This window comes from Chiloscyllium punctatum, chromosome 4, assembly GCF_047496795.1.
Source record: "Chiloscyllium punctatum isolate Juve2018m chromosome 4, sChiPun1.3, whole genome shotgun sequence".
Taxonomy (NCBI): Eukaryota; Metazoa; Chordata; class Chondrichthyes; order Orectolobiformes; family Hemiscylliidae; genus Chiloscyllium; species Chiloscyllium punctatum.
Genome location: NC_092742.1, coordinates 127,250,144 through 127,270,474, shown reverse-complemented (window position 1 = coordinate 127,270,474; position 20,331 = coordinate 127,250,144).

Genomic DNA, 20,331 nt, shown 5'->3' with positions numbered 1-20,331 from the left:
ACTTCGAAAGCTCGTGCCACTGAATAAACCTTTTGGAGTATAACCTGGTGTTATGCAATTTTTAGCTTTGTCCACCCCCGTCCAACACCAACACCTCTGAATCAAAAATAATAAGAGACACAGCAGTGATCCCTGTGGTAAACCATGGGACACTAGCCTCCAATCACACAAACAGCCTTGTACCACTATCCTCTGTCTCCTACCACTAAAGTTGAATTGGATGCAACTTGGCAAGTCATTAATGAGTCCTATCTGTTCCCTGGTTATTCTGTTCTGCTGGAGACACTTGTGGAATATCAGGACATTCTCCCTAATCTTGCCAGCCAGTAGGTTTCCATGCCCCTGTGTTAGTTAGTCTCCTCCAAGTGATGAATTTCTTCCTTATTGCAGTCTTAACTGGGCTGTCCCAGAACTTGCCATTATTTGCCTTGAATGTGGAATAGACAGCGAGGGAAGCGTTCATGTTAATTTTCAACTTGTCACATGTTTTGTGAATTTTCTAAATTTCACTGTGAAATTCTTTGAAACTCTAGCGAACACAGGCCGAGTTTCCTCATCAGGCAATCTCACCATCTGAGGGATTAATCTGGAGAATGTCCATTGCACTTCCTCTGTGGTTAGTATATCCTTTCTGAGATTCGGTCACCAAAACTGTACACAATACTCCAGGTACAGTCCCACCAACACGCTGTGAAACTGCTTCAACATGTCTTTGTATCGATGTTCGGACTCTCTTATATGAAGGCGAAACAAACTTTAACTTTCAACTTACATATATTCCTCCAAATACCCTTCACATTCATTGCATTTGCAACCTCATTTTTTTGAGTTCTTATAGAAACCCTTCGGAAAATCCAATCTATGCACTTCTACTGATTCCCCATTATCTATTATGTAAGGAACAACTTCGAACAATTCCGAAGTTTATCAAGTATGATTTCTCTATCAGAAATGCATGCTGATTCTCTCCATTGTTGCTGTTAATTTCTAAATAGCAAAAATGCCATCCTGTGTAATACATTCCAACAGTTTCCCTACAAATGTCAAGTTAACTGGTCTGCAGTTAGCCACACTATGTCTTTTTCCCTTTGTTGCTGTTTGGATCCCTTCCATTCGTCGGTCGTTCTTGGATCACTTTTATCCACAACAGTTTCCGGTCTCTGCAGAATGTACAGGAAAATAAAACACAGACATCGACAGTGCAATTAGTACTTCTATTGGTGGTTTATTTCCGACATCTTGATAGGACGTACATCTGTTTCGTCAGACTTAGCAATGCTCAATCCAGCTCCATGTTCAAGTGCTACCTTGTTTCTGATATGAATTGACTTTATGTCTTTAGCTCCAGGAGTCCGATATGATCACTTGGTATTACTGGGGGATTTTCTGGCTCTTCCTCCATGAAGACAGATGCAAAGTAACTGGTTATTTCTCGGTCATTTCCCTGTTCTCCACAATGACCTCTCCTCTCCCGATTACAAATTTCCACATTTGACCCTGCTTTTATTTTGTTTCCTTTGAAATATAGATCGCAGATTGATGCAGTCTTTGTGTTCCTGTTTGTTAACATGTACGTTCTCTTTTTGATTTCCTTTACAGTTTCACGGCCTTTATTTTTTGAATCGTTAATGTCTGAGAATTCTCGGGTTTTCACAATAGCTGGAATTGTTCTGAAGTCACTTCCTCTGATTAACATATTTTCTAATTTGTGATATTAACCATCATTGAGTCACTTGCTCACTCTTTGGTGTTTGTACCTGGCATAAATAGATGTATGTTGCAGACTTTACAGTATTTCTAAAAACTCCTGGTCCTGACCAGTTATATTCAGAAACACAGCAGGAGGATAAGAGGATAGAGAAGAAAATGCTGGAGCACTACTTTGCTCTTCTCTATCATCGCTGGCCAACGAGTGAGGTCCCGGACGACTGGAGCATAGCGAATGCTGAGCCTGTGTTCAAGAAATGCTACAAAGATAAGCCTGGGAACTAAAGACCAGTAATTCTAAAATCTAGTTGGTAGGTTACTTTAGAAGATTCGGAGAGATTGGATATACATACATTTGGAAAGACAGGGTGTGGTTCGGACTAAGATTAGAGTGGTGCTGGAAAAGCAGAGCAGGTCAGGCAGCATCCAGGAGCAGGAAAATCGATGTTTCGGGCAAAAGCCCTTCATGAAATTCAGCACGGGAGTTTGTGCTAGGGAGATCATGACTCACAATTTTGTTGGAGTTCTTTGATAAAGTAACCAGCAACGTTGAGGAGGTCCGGGTGGTATACCGAGTCTGGATGGATTCCAGCAAGGCATTCAATAAGGTTCCACATGGTACGCCGCTCTGGAAGGTTAGGTCGCATTGAATTGAGGGGGAATTGGCAAATTAGGTACAAAATTGCCTTGGTGGTAGGAAGCAGAGAACAATACTGGAAACATGCTGGTCAGACTGGAATAGTGGAATGCCTCAGAGGTTGGTACTGGCACCACGACATATTACATATATCTGTGATTTACATGAGAATGTACAGGCATGATTTGTAAGTTTGAAGTCGGCACTAAAACAGGCGGCATCACGGAGAGTGAGGAAGGTTATCAGAAATTTCAGAATTTACAGCAGGATCTTGATCAGCTGGAGAAGTGGGCTGAGAAATAACAAATGGATTTTAATATAGATCAGTATAAGTTCTTGCATTTTAGAAAGTCAAATCAAGGTTGGAGTTTCATGGTGAATGGTTGGGTCCTAAGTGGAACAGAGGGAGCTTGGAATTCAGGTGCATGGTTCTCTGAAAGTTGATTCAGAGGTAGGCAGGGCAGTGAGGAAAGCTTTTGGCACACTGGCCTTAATTGGTTTATATCATTGAGTATCGAAATTAGGGAGTTATGTTGCCGTTATACAGGATGCTGGTGAGGCCATATTGGTAACGTTATGTTCAGTTTTGTTCACCTTGCTAGAGGAAGGATATTATTAAACTGGAAAGAGTGCAGAAAGAAAACTTGCAAGGATGTTGCCAAGATCACAATGGTCTGAGGTTTAGAAAGAGGTTGGACAAGCTAGGACTTTTTACTTTTGTGTGCATGAAGATGATGAGGATCATATTGTAGTTTATAAGATCATGTCAGGCATGGATCGAGTGAATGCACAGTCTTTTTTCCCAGGGTTGGGCAATCACAGACTAGAGAGCATCAGTTTAAGGTCAGAGGCGACACAACAAAAGGGAATCTGAGGAACAACTTTTTAACTCAGTGGCTGTTATGCATATGGAATGAGAAGTTGTTGAGGCAGATACATTGACAATATTTTAAAGGCATTTGAACAAATACATGGATCGTAAAAGATTAGAAAGGTACGGGACAATGGCAGGGAAATAGGTTTAGCGTGGATGGGCATTTCGGTTGAAATGGAACAGTTTGGGCTGAAGGGCCTGTCTCCGTGATGTCGGACTCTATGACTCTAACAACCATTGCTTGTCTCCCACTGAATGTTATATTGTACTTTCCAAATTCACTGTAGATATATTGAACTCTAGCCTCCAATCTTCAATGATGTTTGACTGGACTATTCAAGCATTCTATATTGTATGCAGACACCTTGTAAACTGCACCTTATAAATGCCATTATTCCTTAAAGACTGCTTCAGACCAAAGTTAATAATTCGTCCTTCTGACCACACAACATCAAATCCGAAATAACCTGCTCTCCAGTTTGCTTCGCAACATACTCTTCAACCCACCTCATATAAACTTCCAGAACTTATTTTTCACAGCTTCAGCAGTCACTTAGTTAACGTAGTTTAGATACAACTTGTGACCATTCAATAAGACTTGCGGTATCCACAATACTTGCCTTTCTAATTTCCAGAACATATGATGCTCAGATTTTCTGCTACCATTTGGTTTCGATAAATAATACACTAATATTTGCTTCTCCTTGCTATCTGTAAATTCTACCTCAACTGATACTGCGGAACCTGAGGGACATGTCTGTGTCGTTATTAGTGATAGACCTGGACAAAACATTCAGGGAGGCTCACTTCGACGCTGAGATGATCTGAAGGAATGTCCCACAATACTCGACAAGCAACAATATCCTTCTCGCTCTGTTAGGATAAGAGTTACCATATACTCTCTGCTCCCTCACAGTCACTGGATATCTGTTATAGCACCTAACCCCGAACAAGGTTCACTCTCTGTCTCCAAATAAGGCTCAGGTACTACGACTCTCACTATTGAATTCAGCAACTAATAACACTATATGGATTCAAAACTGTCGACTGACTCATTCCAGACACCTCACAACTTTCCCCACCTACACCAGCACAAACAGCAAGGTCACCCATTCACATTCTCCCTCCATTCCTTTCTCCCATTCCAGGAGAAACAGCCTGGAATAGGATAGAAAGGGCCAAGCCGGGGAGTGGAGTGCCCGATATCCGTTCCCTCACTCCCCACCCCCCGTCATGTGGGAAGGACTCTTAAAGAGCTGGAGAGGACCAGGACGCCTCGTGTGGAGAATCTGAAACATCCACGTCCAACTGACAATGTGAAGGAGCAATGTTCAGTGAAAGACAATTCTCAGTTTAAACCCACTGGCAGTTCCAACAATAGTTCTTTCACTTCCAAAAAAAAACACAGATACCTCACTGTACAGAGACGCAGACACAGAAAAACACAGACGAAACACACAATACTTACAAGGATCTAGATATACATACACTTATAAACACACAAATACATATACAGTCACATACAAATCGACATAAATATAGATAGAAACACAGGCTGAAACACAGACAGACAGATGTAGACACGCAAACACACAGATTACAAGCATTTGGACACACACACGCACACACACACATGCAGACACACACAAACAGAGGCACAGACTCACATACACACAGACACACGCACAAACACTTACATACAGATACACAGAGGCACAGACACTAGTGTCATTAAGACACAAATCGATGCGTTTTGATTTGTAAGGGGATCAAAGATACTAGGGAGAAGGCAGACGAATGAGGTCGAGGTACATATTCGAAATTATTGTCCGGAATTTCCGACTCGAGAGGCTGAATGGCCTCTATCTGATCATTTCCTTCATGCTCCTGAGGTCTTCTGCTATCAGGCATTCTCTTCCTGAGACAGCAGCAGAGGCTGGGTACGATACATATTTGATTGGAAAGGGACAGATGGAACGTGGGATAGGTTTGGAGTCCGGAATGGATTATGTTCCTAATTATTCCAAATTATTCTGTTCTTATGTCTGAAAGGAGGTGGTGATTTGTTGTTCAGTTAACACAGTTTTAGAATAACAGTCCCACAATGAAATAAGAATATCCTTTTCACTTTAGTGTTGTGCTACCTGTGGTGTCCTCATCCTCAGGGAGCAGTGAAGACTCAGTTATTGAAGATATTCAAGGCTGAGCTCGACTGATCCTTACTGGACAGAAGTGTCAGTGCTTATTGGGAACAGACAGGAAATGGATGATCAGACACACTCGGATCAGCCATGAAGATTCTGAATGGTGCAGCCGAATGGGCAACTTCTGCCCATTCCATGTGTTGTTCCCTCAATCCACTCCTCCAGGCTCTTGCAGAGATATACTGTTGTCCCTACCCCATGTGTTGTTCACTCAATCCAATAGGGTTGGGGACCACTCCATTCAGTCAGACAGGATCATTACAATGACATAGGAGGAGACCATTCCGCCCCTGTCAGGAATTACACAGGAGCATAGAATGAAGTAATTCAGCTCGTTCAGTACACTACACAGTGCAGGAGGAGGCCATTCAACCCACCTGAGCCGCTACACAGGAAAAGGGAAGCTGTCGCTAACAGGAAATAGAGAGTAGAGGTAAATGTTTATTTTCAGGCTGTAACTGATGGAGTGCCTCAGAGATCACTGTGGGGTCATCAGTGATCAATAATCTGTATCAATGATCTGGAGGAAGGGGAGCGAGTGGCTTGGAGCTCAATTAGCTCATATCCCAAGATGGTCATTCAACGTGTCGTCAAATGGAGGTAGTGAGTCTGCAATGTGATACAGACAGGGAAGGTTAGTGAGCAAACCTTCAGCAGAAATAACATAAGGTAAGTTGTCTATTTTGGCGTGAAAGATTAAATAATGGTAAAAAAAAATAAATGAAGAGAGATTGCCGAACTCTGTGATACAGGAGGTTTCCAGGTTCTTGCGACATGAATCATATGAAGTCAGTCTGCAGATGCAGCAAGTGATTTGGAAGGTAAGTGGAATGATGCTGTTTTTGGCAAAAGGTATCAGGTTTAATCGCAGGAATGTTTTACTGCATCGGTACAAGGGCATTGCTGAGACCACACCTGATGCACTGTGTGCAGGATTGATCCCCTCAACTAAAATAAAAAGGTATATTTTCGAAGATTTTCAAAGAGGTTTCCCTTTCCTCATTCCTGGAATGCCGGCCTTTTGTTATCGGGGATTATCAGTTTCGATCTTAGCTGAGAAATAGTATTGAACCATCCATGACTTTCTGAAGAGTGTATCAACTGGATGCATATTATCTCCTGTCAGGGAGACTAAAGCTAGAGAATAAACTTTAAGAAGAAGATGCATTGATATTAACACACATACTATGAAGATACCTACCAATATTTACAAATTACACAGACACATGTAAGCATGTCATCAAATTATAAAGAAGGGACATTTTTTGCGATTGGAAGGAATTGTGTACAACAAGAGCAATGACGCACCTGCATATAATCCATAATCAGGTTTTCCAGAAAATGGTCCAGTTGGGTGTTCCTTTGACAAAATTGTATGTTCCAACACAGAGAGGGAGAAAAATGTTCCCTGACTGAAAAGGAGCAGCCGATTGATCCCTCTCTCTTACTTTGTTCCGCCAGATAGCAAAGTGTGAGACCATAAAATCCTTGTGTCATCTTTACTACTTGCGAAGGATTTCTGGTGAGGACTCATTGGAATCTATCCACTGCCTGAAACGAAGGGAATTCTGCCAAATCCCACTGTTCCAGAAAGAAATCCCACTACCAGTAGGTTGTGTGAGCAGAATAACTTCAAAGACAGAATAACATTTGGGGCACTCTATCATTTTGCCATTTGTTATGAGTTCAACTTCCTGTGCCTCACATTTTTCCAGAAAATGGTCTAGTCTAAGACCTAAATCATTGACCACCTCATTAAACTGGCTGCATTTAAGATGGGTGTAACCAATGGAGGAGTGGGACTGGAAAAGGACATCGTGACACTCCAACATTGGTTGGAACACAAATGAGAAATAATCAAAGGGATGTTCAAGTAGAAATTCCCTTCCCCAGAGGATTGTGGTTTCTGGATGTTTGCATTTATTCAAAGTTGTTTTTCGTATGTGTAAAATGGGATACAGACAGAAACGTGCTGCTGAGACCAAAAGCACACAGAGCGGTGACAAAGTATCTAATGGCCCACTCCTGCTGCTCAGTCCTGTGTTGCTATGTTCTATTCAATCCCCCACATCTCTTGCAAGGAGCAGATGGAGGCCACTTGCTCCAAATACCTGGTCAACAGTAACACAGGATATCATTCAGTCCCTCAAGACTGTCACACATGGTTTGGTGTCCGTTGAAAATGTTATTTGGTTCGAAGACGCCTCTGGTCTCTTTACAGAGTGTTTCCTCTCGGCAACTTGTGGTTCATTTGTTGGTGATATTATAGACCCAGATTCACCTTGAGTACAGTCCCCATACCTCAACAAGAGATGACTCACAAAATACTTTACTCTCTCTGATTACAACGTTCAATAAAAGAACATTCAGGAAAATTACAGCCATTAACTTTGCAATTGCTGAATATGAGGACAAAAGAAACAGAATCAGGTAATTCGGATGATCAAGCCATTGCATAACATCATGGCTGATCTACTGTTGTCATTAACTCCTCTTTAATGCCCAATTCTTCACCCCTTAGCTCTCTGACAGGTCAAAAATCCATCTAACTCCTCTTTAATTGCTTTCAGTGATATAGCTCCCCTCGGTCTCCAGCCCAGATCATTCCTGACAGTGATTACCCTCTGTGAGTGGAAAACACTCTCTACACATACACCGTCACCTATTGATATGAACAAGAGGTGACAACAGGGGCTCGGGAAAGAGTGAATGGCCTTGATATCAAGGCGGTATTTGACTGAGGATGGCATCGGGACCACCTACGTATTTGAGCTGAATGTGGATCAGGTGTAACCTTCCCATTGGACGGGATGTTTCCGAACACAAATAAAGAGGTTTAGGGTCAGTCACCAACAATCCTCTCAGTCCCAGGACATCTCTGCAGGAGATCCTCAGGTTATACTCCTCAGCACAAGCATCGTCAGCTGCTCCATCAATGTCTTTTCCCATCATAAGATTGGAAGTGGGTATGATGACTGAAGATCACACAATGTTCAGAACATTTTATCCCCCATCAGCTCCTGAACCATTCTGTGTCCATGTGCAGCAAGACCCAGACAGCATTCCGGTTTGTGTTGTTAAAGTGTCGGTAACATTTATGTAACAGCACGGCCAGACACTGCACATTGTCACAGTTAAAGGAGGAGCTCATTCAGCATCTCAAGCTGGTTGGACACAGGTATGAACTAACCTTCAGGAACAGGAAGAGTGACAGCACATTCAATACTCCTGCCTGTTACACAGGAAGAAGAGTGGTCTGTTCAGTGCATCGAGCTGTTAAACAGGAACAGGCAGAACCCAATCAGACATTTAATCCTGTTCCATGAGACCAGGAGGAGGCTATTCATCCCCACGAGACAGTTATACAGGAACAAGAGGGGGTCATTGATATTCCAATATGACAAACCAATGAAACCGAGACTGCACGGATAGAGGACTTCATCATGTTAATCATGGTTCAATTGTTTGTAGAACATGTGCTGCTTTGACATGGTTTGCTGGTAATGAGGAGGGAAGCCAAATGATTTGTGCCAAGTCTCAAGGAGGTATTTTCCATCTCCGAGAAGACACACCCATGTTCTCCATGGAGGTCAGAATCTGGTGGGAATAGTTAACTGTTTTAGCATGAGGGTATTGTGGCTGCTGTGGAAATTGCGGATAATGAGACTTTCAGTGCAGGACTACACAGGAAATGAACTGTATTAATGTGGAGAGAGTTTATTCAAATACTGGCCCTCTGTCTCTCTCATGCGACATGGGGATTGGTTGTGGATTGAGGGGAATATTCTCAGAGGCTCTTAAACGATCGACAATAATGCAACCCGAGTAAAAAATAAGCCATGGAATTTTTCACCGTATCAGTGTCTATTTAGCACATCGTGAGTGACTGTCCCTCCCCCTCAAGTTTCAATGCAATCGCCTCTAATTCTCTCACAACGCCAGAGATTCATCTTCACTGTCTCCTCATGTAACCAACATCCCAGGGATTAGTCTGGTGAAACTCCATTGCACTCTCTCTGTGGCAAGGCGATCATTCCTTTTCAAGGAATGAAAGTCTGTCCACAATATCCCAACAGCAACAGCAACACTCTCAGCGATGACCACAACAACTCTTTTTCCTCTTAGACATCTCCGTTTCTTTCCTGTGGCGTAAAAAAATACTTTCATTCTCTCTACACTGCCGGAAAGAGTTAACACTTTTATAATGAAGGTATTGTTGCTTCTGTCAGGATTATGGATAACATGACATTCATGGCAGGATCACGAACCAGTTGAACTGTATTAATGTTGGGAAAGTTTATTCAAAAGCCTGAACCTCTCTCTTTCTCTCTCTCTCTCTCTCTCTGTCTCTCCTCTCTGCTCTCTTTCTCTCTCTGTCTCAGTTGAAATAGGGAGTGGGTGGTTGGGTGGAACGTTCTTAGAGGCTCTTAAACTATCAAGAAGCATGCAATCTGAGTGGGACAAAAAGCCATGAAACTTATCACCGTATCAGTGTCTGTTTAGAACATCATGAGTGACTGTCCAGCCCCCTTAAGGTTTAATGCAACAACCTCTTATTCACTCACTGAGCTTCACTCACTGCTCATGGTGACATCATCCCAGCGATTAATCTGGTGAAACTTGAGAGAAAGGCTATCCACAGTACCCCAAATACTGCCTCAGGGATTGTCAAAAACATATTTTCTCTCACTTAGACATCGCCATTTCTTTCCTGTCCCACAAAAAGCCATTCCTTCTCTGTGCACTATGACTAACATGGAATTTATAGGTCCCTTACATCTGTACGTCAGCATCAATAAAGCTAGCACCAGCGATACCTATGGAGATGTGCATCACTCTCGGGGAGAATTTCAATGAGATTGAACCTAAAATAGGGGATGATCACGGACCTGAATGGAAATGGGATGTAGCAATACAGAAAACAGGCAGAGAAAGGGAGCAATCTCTACCTGTGTTCTTTTCTCACAGGATGTATGAAGCCCTGGTCAGGGCAGCATGTTATGCAGATCTTGAACTGAGTGGCTGATTCAGCTGTTCCACAGTATCGTAAAAAGTAAAACGCATATCTATGGGTTTGTAGTGTTACAACACAGGATAAATCTTCCTGCTTAATTAAAACCAGCAACAGAGAAAAGATTTATCCCATGCAGTAATCTGGGATAATTCTAGAGTCCAAATCTATTTTAACTAAAAATTAACAACTTTATTTCTTAAAGTATAGCAGAGAATAATAAACGAACGACTATTTCCAACTTCTTCCTCTAACCTGTCATTTACATTCCCCCTCCACAATACTAGTCTGATAAGACACCTAATTAAGATTTACAAAACAAAACTTCTTATCTCAAAACTAGGAAACTTTCGGTTCTTCTCCATATCTCTGTCTTATTTTCTTCTTGGGGACTCTGCTTCACCAGTTAATAATCAATAAATGTACCTATAGGAGAGCTATTTTTAAGGCTGTCTTTGGATGCTGGTAGCTTGGAAGTTCTCGTCTCAACTGTTCAATTTTCCATGGTCTTGTACTGCCAACCTATTGGATTGTTCATTGGCGGTTAAGATTGGCAATATAAGAAATTGAAACTTGGTAGGTGGGTATTTTGGGTTATAATTTAAAATGTTTTGCTGAATTTGTTTTCATGCAATGAGCTAATCGGGTTGTTTGACCAAATGTTACATTATATCTATTTTTCAGAACTCTTGGTGCTGACAGGTAGTTAGTGTTGGTTTTTAATTCTCTCAAAGGTACAGTACACCAACGTGTTCATCACAGAAGTCACATGGAAACTTGACGATGGAAAAATGACACATTGACTTCCCTAAAGGACTTGAGGCAAGTAGATTGGTTTTTATAACAAATGATAATGGTTGTTTTTAAACTCCACAATTTCCTTCAGGAGATATCATCAGACCAATATTCTGTGGCTCTAGATTATGAGCAAGTGCCTTGACCACCATAAACTGTCTTCCCTTATGTGCAGAAAACAAGTTAAACATTCTGAACAGCAATTATTTAGTGACGGATGTGTGGTCACAAAAAACGTGAAACTGTTGCATCTGGATTGAACAAAGGCACAAATGGTTTATTCAGATATCGCACTGAGACTGAGGACAAGACTGGGATATCATGATGGTGATATTGGACAGGATTGGTGAGTGGGGAGGACATGGAGATGTAAATCTCTGAAGGACAAAATGGATTATGGAGTTTCAGAAGAGTCTGGTTCCTTCTCGCATATCAGTAATTTATAAATCGTGGTTTGTTTGTTATAGTTTATAAGGAAATGAATTTTGCTTTGGAACTGAAGATATTGACTTGCACTTTCCAAAATGTATATATCATGCGCAGAAATTCAGCTCAACCCGGTTTAGTAGACAAATATAATGACTTACCAGGAACACCGACTATTGCGAGGATGGGATAGGAACCACCTCGAATAATCCAAAGGATATCCTGGATCCAATATGCTAATGATATCCAAGGCTGAGAAAGCCAGTAAAGACTCAAGGATAAACTCCTATCCATTGATGGAGCATTTCACTCTAATGTTCTCAGATTCTGATCCATTGTTGGAACATTCCAATCCATGGTCCTCAGATTATGAACAATTATTGTAACACTCCTGCCTAATGTTTCAGATTCTGATCTCTCCTCGCCCTCTCTCTCGAGCTGCTGATCCCTGTTAGTGCTGTTAGTGATGTTCCTACTCAAACTATGGGATAACACATTGAATAGAGTCCATTATCTCTCAACGATGGAAACTCTCCAATGTGATAATTAGGATCCATGGAGGTGGGCATTAATTTCAGTCACTGAACAAATAGCTTCATTTCAGCCCTTTGAGTTCAAAATTTAAAAAGTTAAAATTAAAAAAAATGTTTAAAAATTACTCATTTAGCTTAGGATATATTGGGGGCGGCTGAGGGAAGGAATATTGGAGATGGCAGATTGATTGCGTGTATTCATTCAATCTGCCTTGGATATAGGAGTAATGTCAAAGGATTGTCAGGATAAACATGTTTCTCCGTTTATAAATGGAAACATACAGTCTGTAACTACTGATCAGTGACTATAATGTCAGTAAAATACGAAGACAACTTTTCTAGTCCATAATCTGACAGGCAAATGTGCCTACGACAACATGAGTTATAACAGACAAATGGCATGGATATGTTAACAGAGAATATGATTTGACACACAATTCAGATGGTTAGTCGAGGATCAGAGAGGGCAGGTGAATGTCATGCTGTTAATGTTGTCGATATCAATCAACTGTGATTAATTACCATGCACTAGTTTTCAATTTGAGTGTGATTATGATATTGGGGACATGGTTGCAGAGACTGGAGGGAGGGAACATGATATTTCCTAGTCAGCAGTATTGGGATGTTACTCTTTATAAAGCATAAGAAGATCAAATTCCAGGATACATCTCCAATGATGAATGAGGAGAGCCAATATTAACCATACGACCAAAAGACAATGGAGCAGAAATTTGGCCTTTCAGCCCATTGAGCCTGCTCCACCATTTAATGATGGCTGTTAAGCTTTTCAACCCCAATCTTCCGCTTTCTATTTGTAACCTTTCATCCCCTTTACAATCAAGAACCTATCTGTCTTAAATATGCTCAATTAACTGGCCTCGACAGCCTTCTGTAGCAGTGCATTCCCTAGATTCACCACTCTCTGGCTGAAGAGATTCGTCGTTATCTGTGTTTGAAAAGGTCTTCTCTTTACTCTGTCCCCTCGGGTCCTAGTCTCCCCTCCATTGGAAAATATCTTCCCAAAATCCACCCTGTCCAGGTCATTCAATATTCTGTAAGTTTCAAGTAGACCTCCTGACATCCTTCTGAACTCTATCAAATATAGACCCAGAGCCCTCAGATGTTCTTCATATGTTAAGCTTTTCATTCCTGGGACCACTGTCGTGAATATCATCAGAAAATGTTCCAGATCCTGCACAATAATCCAAATGTTGCCTGACCAAAATCTTATAGAGCCTCAGAAATACATTCCTGCATTTCTATTCAAGCCCTCTTGAAATAAATGGAGTCATTTTATTTGCCTTCCCAACTGCTGACAACCTGCAGGTTTTACCTTTCAAGATCCTTGGACTAGAACCCTCCCACTGCTCCCCCCCCTCCCCCCCCCCCCCACCCCAAGTCTTCTGAATTTGCTCGCTTTTTAGAAAATATTCCACGCTTTTATTTTTCTGGGCAAACTGCATGACCTCACACTTGCCCTCGTTATACTCCACCTTCCACTTCTTTGCTCACTCCCCTAACCTGTGCAAATCCTTCAGCAGGAGAAAGTGAGGACCGCAGATGCTGGAGATCAGAGTCAAAAAGTGTGGTGCAAGAAAAGCACAGCCAGTCAGGCAGACTGAGGAGCCGGATATTCGACGTTTCCGTCATAAAGCCTTTATCAGGAATGAAGTGGGTGGGCGGAAGGCGGTTGAGAGATGAATGGGAGAGGCTGGGACGAAGGTAGTTTGGAAGGCGATGGCTAAATGAAGGTGAGTCGTGAAAGTGGAAGGTGGAGTGGATAGATGGGAAGGAATATACACAGGTAGGATAGTTCAACAGGCGCTGCTCAGTTGGAGAATTAGATCTGGGATAAGGTGGAGGGAGGGGAGATGAGGAAACTGGTGACATTGCGCTGAATACCATGTGGTTGAAGGGTCCCAAGGTGGAAGTCGATGTGCTGGTGGCTAGAATATGGCAGTGGGGGAGGCCACGAACTTGCATGTCCTTGGAGGAGTGGTAGGGGAGGCGACGTATTTAGCCACAGGCAAGTGGGATTGTTGGGTTCATGATGGAGAGTGTTCCCTGAAACGTTCTGCAAGTTGACGTCCAGTCTCTCCAGTGTAGAGGAGACCAGGATCAATGGGCACAGTAGATGAGGTGTTTGGATTCACAGTATCTTCTCTGCCTGATTGGAAGGATCCTTTGGGGCCTTGGATGGAGGTGTGGAGGAAGTTGTTGGCACAGGTTTCAAACCTACTGCAATGGCAACGGAAAGTGCCGGGAGTGGAAGGTGGCTTGTTGGGGTGTGGGAGGGAGGACGTGTGAACCTAACTAGGCAGTCGTGAAGGAAATGGTCTCTGCAGAATGCTGATAGGGGTGGGGAGGAAAGTATATCTCTGGTGGTGTGGTCTGACTGTTGGTAGCGGAGGATGATGCGTTGTATCCTGAGGTTGGTGGTCTGGAAGCCAAGCATCAGAGGGGTGCTACTGCACCCTCCTGCATCCAAACAACCTCTTCTATGCTACCTATCCCTCTATTCCATCTTTGCAGTGTTTGAAAACTTAGCAAGAATTCCCTCAAGTGCCTTCATGTAGACCATTAATGCACAAAGCGAATTTTGTGGTCCCAACACTGAGTCTTGAGGAAAACCACTTGTCACTGGATACCATCCTGAGAAGGACACTTCTATCTCCACTCTCTGCTTTCTGTCATACAGCCATGCATCTATCCAGGCTAGCACTTTGCCTGTAACACCAGGGGCCCTAATCTTTCTCAATAGCCTCCTGTGTGGCACCTTATCAAATGATTTTAGAGAAGCAGGTGGATAACATCTACTGGTTCTCCTTGGTCAAATCTGCCCGTTACTCCCTCAAAGTATTCCAGCAGGTTTGTCAGGCATGGCCTCCCATTGGTGAAACAATGCTGACTTTGCACTATTTTACTAAATACTTCCAAGTATTCAGAAATCCCATTCTTCACGATGGATTCCAGGATGTTACCTTCAACCAAGGTTAGGCTAATCAGTCTGTACTTTTCCATATTCTTCCTAACTCCCTTATTAAATGGAAAATCACGTTAGCAATTTTCCAGCCTTTCCTGATTTTAGTCATTTCAGAAAGATTACCACTTTCACTTTCCCTACTTCTTCAGCTATCTCCCTGACAATGCTGGGATGTAGTCCATTTGGTGGAGATGATTTATCCAAATTCAGGCCATTTAATTTTCTAGCATGTTCTTCTTGATGATAATCACCATACTCAGCTCTGTCCTCTCACTGTCTTCAATTTTTGGGAAATTACTTGTGTCTTGCATCATGAACATTGATGCAAAGTTCCTCATTCATTTCTTTGTTTTCCGCTACTGTTTCTCCAGCATCATTTTCCAGTGTTCCATATTCACGTTTGCCTCTCTTTTTTCACTTTGGCACGGCACGGTGGCATAGTGGTTAGCACTGTTGCCTTACAGCGCCAGAGACCTGGGTTCAATTCCTGCCTCAGGTGACTGCCTGTGTGGAGTTTGCATGTTCTCCCCGTGTCTGCGTGGGTTTCCTCCGGGTGCTCCGGTTTCCTCCCACAGTCCATAGATGTGCAGGTCAGGTGAATTGGCCATGCTAAATTGCCCGTAGTGTTATGTAAGGGGTAAATGTAGGGGTATGGGTGGGTTGTGGGTCGATGTGGACTTGTTGGGCCGAAGGGCCTGTTTCCACACTGCAATGTAATCTAATCTAATGAACCTCTTACAGTCTCCTTTCTACTACTGGTTACCTTACCTCCATATCAAATCTTCTCTGTCAGTTTTAGCCCTCTGTTAGTCTTTGTAAGATTCCTAATTCTCTAGTTTCCCACTGCCCCTCACCATATTATACGCTTGCTCTTTTGCTTCTATGCAATCCCTCACTTCCCTCGTCAGCCCTGAATGTCTTATCCTCCCTGTACTATGCCTCTATTCCTCGGCAAGTATCTCTGCTATGTCTCCTGAATTAGTCTTGGAATCTGCTTCCATTGCTGTTCCCCCGCCTTTCATGCTTGACCCCTGTCCCAGTCAATTCTACCTAGCCTCTCCCTTGTGCCTCTGCAGTTGCCTTTATTCAGCTGAAATACTGTTACCTCTGATTCTATCTTCTCTCTCTCAAATTATGGAATAAATTCGTCCATGTGCTGATGATTGCCTCCGAAGTTTACCTTCACCCTAATCGCCCTTCCGAATCTTACATCATTAAATCCAGTATCATGTGTTGCCGAGTGGACTCCACTAGAAGTTGCTTCAAAAAGCCATCTCGTAAACATTCCTAAATTACATTTTCTTGCGAACCACTACCAATCTCATGTTCCCAGTTCCCCTGCAAACTGAAATCACCCATGATTACTGTACTTTGCCTTTCCTACACATATTTTCTATCTCCTGGCGTATCTTGTGCCCTAGCTCCTGACTACTCTTTGGAGCCGTGTACGAGACTTCAACTGTGGTTGTCTTACCTCTTGTGGTTCCTCAATTCTACGCCATCTCACCTTACTTCCTTTCTTACTATTGATTTAATTTCATTTCTTACTAATAATGCAATGCACTCCCTCTGCCCACCTGCCAAACTTTTTGATAGGATAAATATCCGTAAATATTCAGATCCCCTTGCAGCCACATCTCCGTGATGCCCATCGCTTCATACCTGCCGATTTAATTCTGCACCACAAGCTCATTTACCTTATTCCTTTTACAGCATGCATTCAGTTATAACCCCTTCAGTCCTGCATTAACCATCCCTCTTCTCATTGTCATTAATTTGTGCAGTGTACTCGAAGTGTGATATGTTAAACATTTCCAGATGCTCTATCCTATTCGTGTCTGTGCTGGAGATTTTAATAACCTCTCCTGAGTTCTGTACTCTTACCTCCTCTTTTAATTCGGCTTTTCTAAATAAACCCTATAACTGCACCCCACCACACACACACACACACACACATCCTAATCAGTTTAAAGCTCTGTCTATAGCCCTGGTTAGGAGTCACTCGGATTCTGGTCCCAGCACGGTTCAGATGATGACTGTCCCATCGGAGCAGGTCCTTTCTTCCTCAGTAATAAAATGTGTTTATTCAACACAAAATACAAGAATAAAAAAGCTTTTCTGTGCATACCAAAATATGAAAACAACAAAAAGACAATAATGTTAAAATACACTTACTATGTGGAGCTATATAAATTGTAATGTGAATTACCAAACCATGGAACTGGTGTGCAAACTTTATCAATCATTATTTGACCCAGAGCTGAGATCCTGATTACCCCTCTGCCAGTGATGCCCTTCACTGAGATTCCACCCTGCCTCTCACGCAGTGTCTAGAGGGGCTACAAGTTCCTGTTGGCCCAGAATATTTAAATTAATCCACCTTCTCCCTGGAACCAATCTATTGGTCTATTGGATTGTGTTTAGCTGTCAGCAACTCAGCTCTGGGATGTTATTGGCAATAAATGACCTGGGATGACAGCCAGTATCAGCATGGTGTTCACAGGGTATGGCACCAGACAAAGGGCTTACAGTCTGTGAGAGTTTCTAAGAAAAGTTTTGGTGCATTTCTCTTCATGCTGTCTCTTGATCTAACTTCACATTCGTTTGACACCCCTTTCTCTCACTCACTCTGTCGATTTTTTTTCACTCTCTTTATCTCACTTCACTGTCTTTCTCTCTGTTTATTTCTCTCCCTCTCAGTCTAGCTCCGATCATTCCCTCTATTTTCAAGTTGTCAATTTGAAGAGCTCATGGATGCATGGTGGGCTGAATGGCCTCCTTCTGTGTTGCATTAACTCTGACGTTCTCCGACCCACAGTAACAAATTTTGGTGCTTGGAGAGACAAGCTGGTCCAGTGAAGGACACAGTGGACAATTAACCATTATCTCTTCCTATTTTCAGACATGCAGCGACATCGATATATCTGTTCAAACAAACAAATTCCTCATATTAAAATCAACACACTTCAGACTGCCAGGCCACTGAACACTGTTCTCTGTTTTATTTTTTTGTTGGTCTTATTGTTATGGGATTAGTCTCCAACTTCTCCTCAGTCAATGTACCTGTGGACCTACTGCTGTGGTTCCACACGCCCCTCCCCCACCGCCGGTTCACACTAGCTTAAAACCTCGTAAAGGACAATAGAAATCTGCCTGCCAGGAGATTGCTGCCAGTTCAACTCCATCTCGTCCATCTTGCGTATATCCTACCAACCCAGGAATCCCAATGTTCCACATATCGGAGATTGTTATCAGTTCATGTGCATCCCGTCCTTCTTGTGTGTATCCTACTGACCCGTGAATCCCAATGATCCACATATCGGAAGTGCTGCCTCCCCGACCAGCACTTTGATCGTGTATTTAACTGTGCTACCTTACGATTCCTAACCTCACTCGCACGTGACATTTTTAGATTAGATTAGATTACTTACAGTGTGGAAAGAGGCCCTTCGGACCAACAAGTCCACACCGCCCCACCGAAGCGCAACCCACCCATACCCCTAACCTAACACTACGGGCAATTTGGCATGGCAAATTCACCTGACCTGCACATCTTTGGACTGTGGGAGGAAACCGGAGCACCCGGAGGAAACCCACACAGACACGGGGAGAACGTGCAAACTCCACACAGTCAGTCGCCTGAGGTGGGAATTGAACCCGGGTCTCTGGCGCTGTGAGGCAGCAGTGCTAACCACTGTGTCACTGTGCTAACCACTGTGCTAACCACATTGAACTTTGATCGTGTATTTAACTGTGCTACCTTACGATTCCTAACCTCACTCGCACGTGACATTTTCTAATGTCTCCAAAATTCAAATATCCTTTCAGCACAACTCCAGCAAGGCCTTTTCTTTAAACTGGATAGACTTGATAATAAAAACTTAAGTGTGACATCAGGAAAGTGGGACCACTGAATCAGTCCAATGACGACCGTATCTGATATCTATCCCCACCACCAAACCTGCTTGACAAGGTATACACATGGACCATCTATTTGCAGATGGCCGAGGATAAACAGAATATTAGAAAATGTCGGCGCAGATGGATGTAATTCAGCCTGTTTACTCAGCTTTGCTATTCAGTTGGATTCTAGTTATTCTGTTCGTTTCAATGGCAGGGTCTTTACCCAGCATCCCCAGCGGGTCAGAAAGTTCCCAGTGTCGTTGTGTACGCAGTCCTTTAGATTAGATTAGATTACTTACAGTGTGGAAACAGGCCCTTCGGCCCAACAAGTCCACACCGCCCCGCCGAAGCGCAGCCCACCCATACCCCTACATCTATCTACCCCTTACCTAACACTACGGGCAATTTAGCATGGCCAATTCACCTGACCTGCACATCTTTGGACTGTGGGAGGAAACCGGAGCACCCGGAGGAAACCCACGCAGACACGGGGAGAATGTGCAAACTCCACACAGTCAGTCGCCTGAGGCGGGAATTGAACCCGGGTCTCTGGCGCCGTGAGGCAGCAGTGCTAACCACTGTGTCACCGTGCCGCCCACCTGCGAAGGGAGTATCCAGTGCCAGGCAATGGGGTGTGGGGAGTCCAGGGTTGGCACAAGGAAATGCTGCATGTAGTGACGATGGACTGAGGGAACTGAGCGAGAAGGAATGGGCATCCATGGACACTGCACTCAGAGAAGTGGCAGGGCAAGATTCCTAAATACCCAGAGGAACCCGCGAACCACGGCTTCTTTTACAAAATTACTGTCACATTTGCTGCATTTCTCCATCGAACAAAAGCAAAAATTCCATAGATGGTAGAAACCTGAAGCAAACATAGAAATGTATTGTGGAGAGAGAAGAGAGTTAATGCTCCCAATGCAGACACGGGAAGAATGTTCAAAGTCCACCCAGACAGCGTCCAGAGATTGGAAATGTACCAAATGTCCTCAGCACTGTGAGGCAGCATTGTTGTGTCACCACGTTGCCCAATGATGGATAATTGGGGATAGTATAGTTAAAAGCATAGATACTGTTCTCTATGATCAGGGTTAAGACTCCTGAAGATCGTGTTGCCTATCGCGTTTGGGATATATCATCAGGGTTGCAGAACATGGAGTAGGAGGGGAATGATCCAATGGTCAGGGTCTGTGTAGGTACCAAAGGCTGGACAAACAAATGACAATGAGAAGAGCGACGGGTAATACAGGACTGAACT